The sequence below is a fragment of the Neltuma alba genome, unplaced genomic scaffold (assembly GCF_004799145.2).
Source record: "Neltuma alba isolate B1F8T4 unplaced genomic scaffold, ASM479914v2 tig00011792_pilon, whole genome shotgun sequence".
Taxonomy (NCBI): Eukaryota; Viridiplantae; Streptophyta; class Magnoliopsida; order Fabales; family Fabaceae; genus Neltuma; species Neltuma alba.
Window position 1 is genome coordinate 37,317 of NW_021636413.1, and position 9,834 is coordinate 47,150.

General features: G+C 34.4%; 1 pseudogene; it reads right to left on the minus strand.

Annotated features, from left to right (window-relative positions):
* Window positions 1-1,311: 1,311 nt before the first annotated feature.
* LOC114718020 (COP9 signalosome complex subunit 1-like) lies at window positions 1,312-5,880 on the minus strand (annotated as a pseudogene).
* Between the last annotated feature and the right edge of the window lie 3,954 nt (window positions 5,881-9,834).

The following is a 9,834-nucleotide window of genomic DNA, read 5'->3' on the forward strand; positions in this document are numbered from 1 at the left end:
AAATATATTATTATTAAATATATTTTAAAGCTGGAAAAAAGATAGCCTAAAGAGAATAAAATTTCATTTTTCTTAGAGCATATAAAATTTGTTAATTTGATTATTTTAAATATATATTATATTAATTAGAATAAAAATTACTGTACCAATTTTTTAGTACACATATTAACATGATAAGACTGAATTTTTATTAAATTATATAATTTAAATAAGATTATTAATTTAATATAATATATCAATAAAATACATAAACTAATATATAAAGGTAAATGGCAAATGTTATTACTATCCCTCCCCTCCCCTCCTTGAACCAAACAAGGGATCATTAAATATCCTCCCCCTCCCTTCCATTTAATCAAACAAACAAGGTGAGGATAAAACCTCCCCTCCCTTTCCCTCCTCTCAAACCAACAGGGCCTTAGTGTCCGATCTGATTTTTATCTGGTCTATAAACCTTCACCTGTGTATCCTTGATTTCAAGGAGATAATAACCCAAACTTGGTTCATGACTGAGGACCAAGTGGCCGGAGCATGGTTGCTGGTTGGGCTGACTTACCGCTGAGTCTGCCTGGCCGTCTAGGATCGTCCTCATGTAGCCTCTCCGTATAAGGTGGTCGTCACTTGGAATGTCAAAAAAAGCTCTCAAATATGTCATAACGTCAGTATATCATATCCATTGATACATCAGATCCAATCAGAACTCCATGAATCACGAACCTTTTTCAACCCGCTAATATGAAAGTTTAAGATGTATATTTTGACTGTCACGTTTTTTTCAGTGTATTTAAATAAGCTGAATATACTGGTCCTATATTTTCTTCTTTCAAAAGGCACTGGACCAGTGAATTCAAATCACAAATCTACGCCAGCACAGGGGCCGCTTAAACCCAGAACCATAGGATGTGTATCTGGATAGACTGAAGAATCAATTTAATCAATTCATCAGAGTAACATCCTGTTTTTCGTCATCCCACCACAACCAAAAGAAAAGGGCAAAAGACAAAAAACCATCATGACCTCATAAAATAATGCCCTCATCCGCTTCTTGTACGTCCACCAGGACACTTATTTGGCGATTTTGGTAACTAATATTTACTTGTCAACTTTGCCTTAACAATTAATGCCTTATATGTAACTCTTTAATGAATAAGTAGCGTAAGAATAAGTTTGAGCCATTTCAAACTTCTGATTGATTTTACACATCAAGTAACAAATTAAGAAACATGTCATATCAGCAAATACGCAAACTAAATATATAGCAAAAGGGCTACTGAATAATTCATTTGAATCGTACAAAGTATATACAAATAGCAGCCATAGTATATCCGTTAATGATGGACGAAATGTTTAACAACCCACTATAAAGTCCAGACAATATTCATGGAACTTCAGCCTGGAACTTTTCTCCATAATAACCGACCAATGTCTCTAAGCATGATGATTGCAACGTCAGCCCAACCATATCAAATCCAAAATCAAAGTTTCCTTGATGCCTTAAGATTGTAATCATGCTTGATAAGATTTGATCTCAGCAGCATGGATCTGACATCCCGATCAAATTCCCTTCCAGCCTCCAGAACCCTTTGAAACGTGGCATTTCTCTGATCTGCATGCCGTGCATACAGAATTTTGTTGTGTGAATCAATTCGAGCCTGTCAAGAGACAATATCCATAACATAATTGCGAGGCTGTTCTAATAGAAAACATATTTTTCTGGCAAAAGCAGCATTTAAGATACAGTAAAGCTTAGGTTGCTAAAGAAAACAACAGGGAAGCAACTCCCCAACCCCTCACAACACACACACACAATCATATCAGGAGAAACCTACCAGATTTTAATGAACTAAAGCTTTAGTAGATATTCAAGAGAAAACCCACCCCCCCACACCTATCACGCACTTGACTTCAATAACCTAAAGCTTACTAGATTTTAGGGAGATAAAAACGATAGAACAATGGTGATTATTAGAGAACAAGCAGACCTAGATCTGTGAACAACAATGTAGACATCTGAGTCTATAAGAATCAGGGAAAGCAAATTAAAGCAAAATAACATATCCCACTGCACCTGTATCTGGTTATCAGTAATCAAGCTTCAAGTTCTTTCTCAAGTCCAGCAATAGTTGTCTTGAAGGCGTTAGCCATCATGCGTAAATCAACAGACACAAAAGGGTGTGTGTACTGGATGAGGGCTTTGTGGCGGATTTGATCATAGAGTGTCTCTACATGGTCATGCAAATGTATATCAAGCAACAGATTTGTTTTAAGGTTTCCAAGGTATTCCAGACAGGATGCATAGTGGCTGCAAAAAGGCAGAAAAACACAGCTCAATACATATATAGAGGTGGAAGGGAGAAAGATTAAAACATAAGATACACAAATGAGAAAAGACAACTATCAGAATTGCCAATCACTTGCAACCTTAGACCTCCACCAATTATAAAAGATTCACAATGTAAACATGGTGCACTGAAAAAAATTCATCTGATTGACAACAACGATGGAAAACTAGAAGTCTATCACAAACGATAGCCATCCCGAGGAAAATGAATCAAGAATTCATAAATCTCTTTTCAACCACAATCTCACCATCGTTGACAAAAGCACAGCCTGAACATCGTGTATTCCATTCCAATTCTTATTAAAAATTTGTCTATTGTTTAGGCATACAGAATAGCAGCCTCACATTAAGAACTTCACTTCAAGATCCATGCAGTACAGTTCCGCCTCAGGCCGGAGAGACTGAGATTCAACAAATCAAGTCTCCATTCAATACACGGGAAGGGGAAAAAGCACAGTTGAAGAGGTCCCATCAATATGCAAATGAACAATAAAAAAGAAAGAAGATAAAAGGAACAAAAGTTACCTTGAGTAAAAATCGTTTATCAGCTCCCTTACTTCAGGAACCAACTCTAAGAAATTCCGGAAGACATGATTGTCTATAACTTTGGCCTGCCATGCATAAAAAATTGACACAACAGAGGTGATGCAATGCTATGAATGCTAGGAACGCCTCAACTAAGGTCATATCAAAGGAAGCCTATCCTATGTATTTGATGGAGAACATGCCTTTAACTCTGCCCTATCAAACGTTGCAAGTGCACAAAGTCCGCCATATGTTGCAACGTCTTGAGGTGCAATCACATCATTGTAGTGGCTTCCCAGTTCTGGTGCCGTTTCTAGAAACTGCATTACATAAAGAGTATGCGAACAAAGTTAAATCACATGGTTAATAGCTCATGCAGTAATCCTAGACAAATCTAAGCTACATACTCGTAAGTGGAAGACACTGTTAGTGAGGGACAAAAGAAAAATTGTGGAAAAGTCAGTGGAAAATATAGAAGAGGACTGGATAGTTTAAGGATAAGCATAAACATAATAAGCAAAAGACGTGCATTCACCACCAAATTGGTTGAGAATAAGCATGGTCACATGTCAGACACTCAAAAGATATCAAATTGCTTGCTAGTCACCTGTAATCATTTATAATAATCTCTCCCTCTCCCTCTGTGTGTGTGGTGTGTGTGTGTGTAACTGCTCTTGACTCTTGTGCATTTGAAGCTCCTTTAAACACCAAAGAACTGAATTCCAGTTATACAATGATTGCTCTAGAAAACCAGTATATCATCATGTGAGAACCAAGTACAACCACAATCCCAGTCCAATAGTCCAAGTGAAGAATTGACGGCATTAATGAGTTATACAGATTTGCAATAATTAAAATAGTATACTGATCATTAAGTCGTAACAGCCCCGGGCTTGAGAATAAACAAAAATACCAAGCCTGAACCATAATCAACAGGAAACATGCATTTAGGTTCATTTGTAGGACTTTCACCAAGGTAACTATTCTTAAATCACTTCAGAAATGCTAACTGATCCTATCATGTGCAAATTCCCACAAAGAACGAGTTTGTACAATTGTACAAGGTATTAATATAACTTGTAATGACATGGAGAAGGGCATGTAATGACTTAAAATACAAAATGATTTTTCCCATAAAAACTGACCCTCACGCCTGATTGAATAATGGTAACCATGTTATAATAGAAGTTACAAAAATCTTTCATTAACCCATTCCTTTTTCATTGGCAAACATCCTTTGCCTGCTGTAACCCATGTAAAGGACTACAATCATCAAAACGTTAGCGAGTGAGGCAATCTCTCATCATAAGCGCAAAGTTGAAGGCACAGTCCAGTATGAACAGCCTAAAGCTAAACAAGGAACAAACCTTCCGAGCAGCCAACTTGTACTTTTTGGCCTCCAGATTTGCCAATCCTGCAGCACAACGTAACTTTGCAGCTGTAACCTGGTCAAGGGCCTCTGGTGTCTGTTCTGCCTTACCAACATAGCTTGTGACATGAGTAAATTGACCCATCTCAATGCTGACAAGAATAGCACTCATGCACATATGAATAATGTGCTTTGAAGTAGTGCAATAATCCCGGGTACGGACATAATTTTTAAAAGCATCCCCAAGCTGACCGTGAGCATAGTAGAAATCTCCAAAGTCATTGTATCCCATTCTTATGCTTTCTTTGATCAAGTTTGTCTGCAGAAAAAAAGGAAGTTGGAACAATAAATCAACGAGAAGAAAACTGAGACAATTAAAAAGGATGATATTAAAAGCATGCCACATTATTATATTATATCTGCAAAGTGTCTATCTAAGCAACCAAACTAAACACAAGGTGGGGAAACCCACATAGACAATCCATAATCCATTTTGTTTACTGTGATAATTAAGAATGAATACATCTGGTTACAACCAACCAGAAACTATGAAAAAGCACTGGCTGGAGACCATTGTCAGAAGCTGGCAAATAGCAAAACTTGACTGATGCCTAATCTGCATATAATATATATGTAGACATACTAAACACACGTTATCTGAATACCAATACAGCATCCTGTCAAGAGCTAAGCAGACATTGAGTCTGATAGAACAGTACTGCAAACCATAAGCATTAACATCACGTTTTCTGAACATGGTAAATCTACCACAGTAACAGAACATAACTAAAGGTGGAGTGCTTTGCATCAGAACATCAATTTCTCTTCCGTATGTATCAAATTATGTGTAAACAGTACATGACTAGCGCCTCTATTTATAGGTAAGGTGAAATGGAGGATACGGTCTTACCATAAAACAATCTATAGCGCGTAGGTTGCTTGATGAACAGAATTTTTGTAAGAAGTAGGAAAACAAAGAAATGCTAAACATTCATATGCCGTAATGAAAGCAAGAACGACAAAAGAGCCTAAATGAATAGTCAACACATCACATTTTAAGTATACAAAGGAAATATTACTGACAGAGTTGTTAAACAGAAAAAACCCCAGAATTACAAGCAAAGTCCAGAACCAATGCATGCTATGTTGGCATCAACCAACTTGAATCTAGTTTCCAAAAAACTGACAGATACAATAAAAAAAGATACGAGTTTTAAGAGAATACCTTGTAGGCATTAAGCTCATTTTCGAGCTTCTCCTTTCTCTGCTCCGCCCTTCGATCTACCGTCTCACACCAGGCCACGTCCATGCCGTAATTGGGCCCCAACCGCCCATCAATCTTTTGCACAACTTCTCTGAACAGCTGAGTGTTCTCCCCCTTCTTAATCTCATCGTAGGCCATGCGAAGCGCCTCAAGCTCCATAGTAGTTCTTTTCACAGTGATCAGCAATGAAGAGAAGTCGCACAATCTTGGTGCGACCGGTGTAGAGGCTCGCATATGCTTCAATGTCGAGCTGGTCGCCGCTGGTAATGGGGCGGCGGTTGCGGTTACCATCGTCGCCGCCGTTGGCGTAGATTTCATCAATCATCGGACCCGAGGTCTCGTCGTCACCGTCCATATTAAGTATGAGGAGAAGAACCCTAACGGAGAACGGGAGGAGTGAAATTGGGATTAGGGTTTAGGTTTTACGTGGGAGCTTTTTGTGCAGCGTCGCAAATCTGCCCTGTGGTTACTGATGAGTGATGAGCGTTCTTTGGTGTGGCTCGGCCCTTGGTTGCGAGAATGCCGCAAAGTTCTGCTTCGCTTGTCAATTGAAATTGCCAAGCAAGGTTGCTCACGCTCCTTTGAGTCCTTTGTTTGTATTAATTTATTATCATTATTACAGTAATTATATTATCATTATCGTATTGCTACTATCCCCAATAATATCTCCAATACTGATTTGAAAAATTAAAAAAAATTACTAAATTATTTAATTATAATATATGTTATATAATCTTTTTAAAATAATATTTGTATTATTATATTATATCAATTTATAAGGGAAACAAATTAGTTTTAAAAAATGATAAATATAAATAGTTTAAAGTAATTTATTAACTTCTTAATTTTTTCAAATTAATTAATTATCAACTGGGTCTTATATTAATATTATTTAAAACTTACATGGATTGTCTTCATAGTTTTTGTCAGCCATATTATGTTGATATTCTTATGGGAAAATCAAACCAAAAAAAAGTTTGAAAATGGCGAGTTAAGAGTTGGAAATAGGGAACGAAAATTTAAAAAAAAATTGCATTGAGGTCCCACAAAGAAAAATACAGCAAAAAAATCCCTAAAACCTTCCAATTAACCACAAATCCTAAAGAAACCTCAATGCAATTTAATAAATCTAAATAAACTTCTTTGCCCTTGGTAATGTAGGCACAAAGAACACTAAAAAAAGCGAAAGGGAAAACTGATGTTGTATATTGAAACTCTTGCGCATGAGAAAGAAGCAAGCAGTCATTAATGGAGCTCTTCTTCATCACCATTAGTGAAGGCCAGCATCTTTCGTTTTCATCATCTCAATTAATTATAAGGTTCGAAAATTTCTTTCTTCTCCCTCTTTTAGGACATTTTAGTCAACAGATTGGGTTTCGATATAGGTATGTTGAAAACTATTCTACCCTCTTACATTTCATCTTCATCATTCGCCTGATTTTAAAGTTTGAAGGTTTCTTTCCTCTTCTCTTTTAGAACAATTTGGTTGATTAAGTTTGGAGTATGGGTATGTTGAAAATCATTTTGCCATTTCGTTGTTGCAAAGCTTAAGTTTTTGGTTTAATATTAATAAGTTAATGCAAAGATTATGTTTTTTGTTTGGTGTGTGTTAGTGATTTAAGTCAGGGTTTTACTATAGGTGGTAAGATGATGATAGATACTCTGTTTTTGGGTATATTATGGGTGGGTTTATGATGAGTTTGCTTTGTTTAAGCGTGGTTCAGTGAGAATGGATGAAAAAGATGAAATTTGGTATGGGTAGAAATTTTTACTACGAAATGGGATATTGTATTGTCAATGTAGACTTCGATAGATGTCAATATAAACCACGATAGTTGTCAATATTGTTACTTCACCTCGTAATGATAACTGTGTGATGTAGGTTTACATTAAAGATGACGAATATGTTCGTAAAGCATCTATTTTTTTTTTTTTCATATGGGGTAAGTTTATAAATATGGAGAAAAAGATAAGTGATATGTTGAGGTAGTGCAAGAACAAAAATATGAAAAAAGTCACAAGTTATGAAGAGTTGAAGGAAATTATATCACTATTTCTTGAAAAAGAATATTCTTCTTTTATTTTGAAATTCTCAGTTATGTTTTATAAAAATACATTTATTCAGTTGATAGATAATGAAGGGTAGAGCATGTAATAAAGTTCAATTAAAAAAAAATGGTTATATATGTAAAAGAGAATGGAAATAATGACCATATGGAAGCAATAAGAGATGATGCAATGAAAGAATAAGATGTGTAAGTTTAGTTTGAACAAATATCTTCTATTATCATTTTTTGCTATATAAGTTGTTACTAAAGTGCTGCTAAGTTATTATTGTATATACTATAACTTGTCATTTATTGTAGGATTGATCAATTTTTTTGAGGTGTAAATAAATTGGGGAGACACCATCAATTCCATGTGCTATGGTAGATGCAATAAGTCTGAACATAGTGCCAGGACATGTAAGAACTCAAATTCTAGTTGAAAACATGTTGTGGAAGCCTTTTTTTTTTTAAATAGCTATGAAGGGAATTTTTGTATATGTGACATAGCAAATTAATACTACCTCTAGTCCTAATTATAAGAAATTATTTATAGTCTATAAATGAGATCTTATAAATAAGATCAGAGTCAGATACATGTAACCCATATATTTTTGTGGGATAAGTTGTGAAATTATATGTATATGCAGCTATAAATAAAAGTTGGCTATAAAATGGCATATTCAATTCTAATGTGTAATCGGTTGAAATTATTTGCATCTTGTATTGTCAATACATGCTTCTCCACTTGTTAATCATTGCACTATCACTTGTCAAATTATCTGCTGATATAAGGCTGGTTATAATGTTATATGATATAAAGTTTTTATAATGTCATATAATATCACTAATAACATATTTATCATCATTAATATGAAATTATACAATTACTTGTCATTCACACTACACCTTGATTTTTTATTGGTTGTAGTTAGACTTGTCAGTGACTTTATTGTCATTTGTCAATAGTGGTATTATAACCTGTCAATAGTTGGAATTGTCCTTTTTCAATAGCCTTTAATTAACATAACTTTTAGTAATACATTCTAGTTATAATAAGTTATGATATTTATATTTATTATATATAAAATTCAGTTGCAAATTTGAAATTAAAATACCTTTGGTTGGCAATATTTTTCTACATCAAGTATTAATATCTACACCTGATTTGTTAATAACAGTACTGTCACTTTGTTAAAGTTTTTTGGTGATATATATTTTGTTTTTTGTTTAATGTGTAAGTAAATAAATGGAATTTAATATAATTGGATTGGATCCTACTACATGTAATATATGAGAACAATAACATATGAAGAAGAATGTAAGTAATCATATTATATACAATTTACTATAATTGGATTGCTCCTACTACCATAATGAGTTGTCAATCAGAGGGTTATTACTAGTCATTTTAATGCCTCTGATTGTTAATAGCTTTATCTCCTTTTCTTGCTTTGGTTGAAATCAAGTACTATTGATAGTACTTTATCCCTATGTTTGTTGTTTTTATGAGTAACTAGCCACCATAGGCATTTAAACTTGAGCTCTTGCAATTTATCTTCAAGTACTATGTCATGGTATATCTAACACTATCAAGAACTGTGCCATCCTACTCCTATAGCTACGAGAGGACATGAACTACATGAATCAATGTAAACAAAATTTAAATGTGCAAAGATCATGTGAATATTCTTGCAAACCACAATAAAAAAAATTAATTTAGTCTAGCAAATAAACTCATGCATCATACTAGACATAAAATTTGGCCCCTTTTACATCTTGCCAATTTTACCCTCATTCTAAACAATTCTGGCTTAATAGTATGTAACGAGCTATCGTTAAACAATTATTCTGCCAAAAAAAATTACATAACAAAGAAGACACAGTAAGACAAAATCAAATGACAACAGTGACACCATGCAATGGCAACTGAGAACAATATAATCTAAGAAGTTACATTCTTATATGTATTTAGTTGTCATCATTTGCACTCTCCCTTATTAATACACCTTTCCTTACTTGTCAACATTGGTATTGTCACTTATCACTATATTTACTAATAGAAGTTTGACAAAATCTAATTTCAAGTTAGTGTGCTTGAACTTTAGGGACCTCCATGAACTTATTAAAATTATATTAAACAACAAATTGAATTTTTCATTGTTTTTGGATTAGATACTTTGTAGAATGTATAGATACCACATTACCTAAGTTGAATTCCAATGTCCCCAAAAAATAATGATATCATTGTCTTCAACTCTTCATTATTTGTGTCTTTCTTTATGCTTCT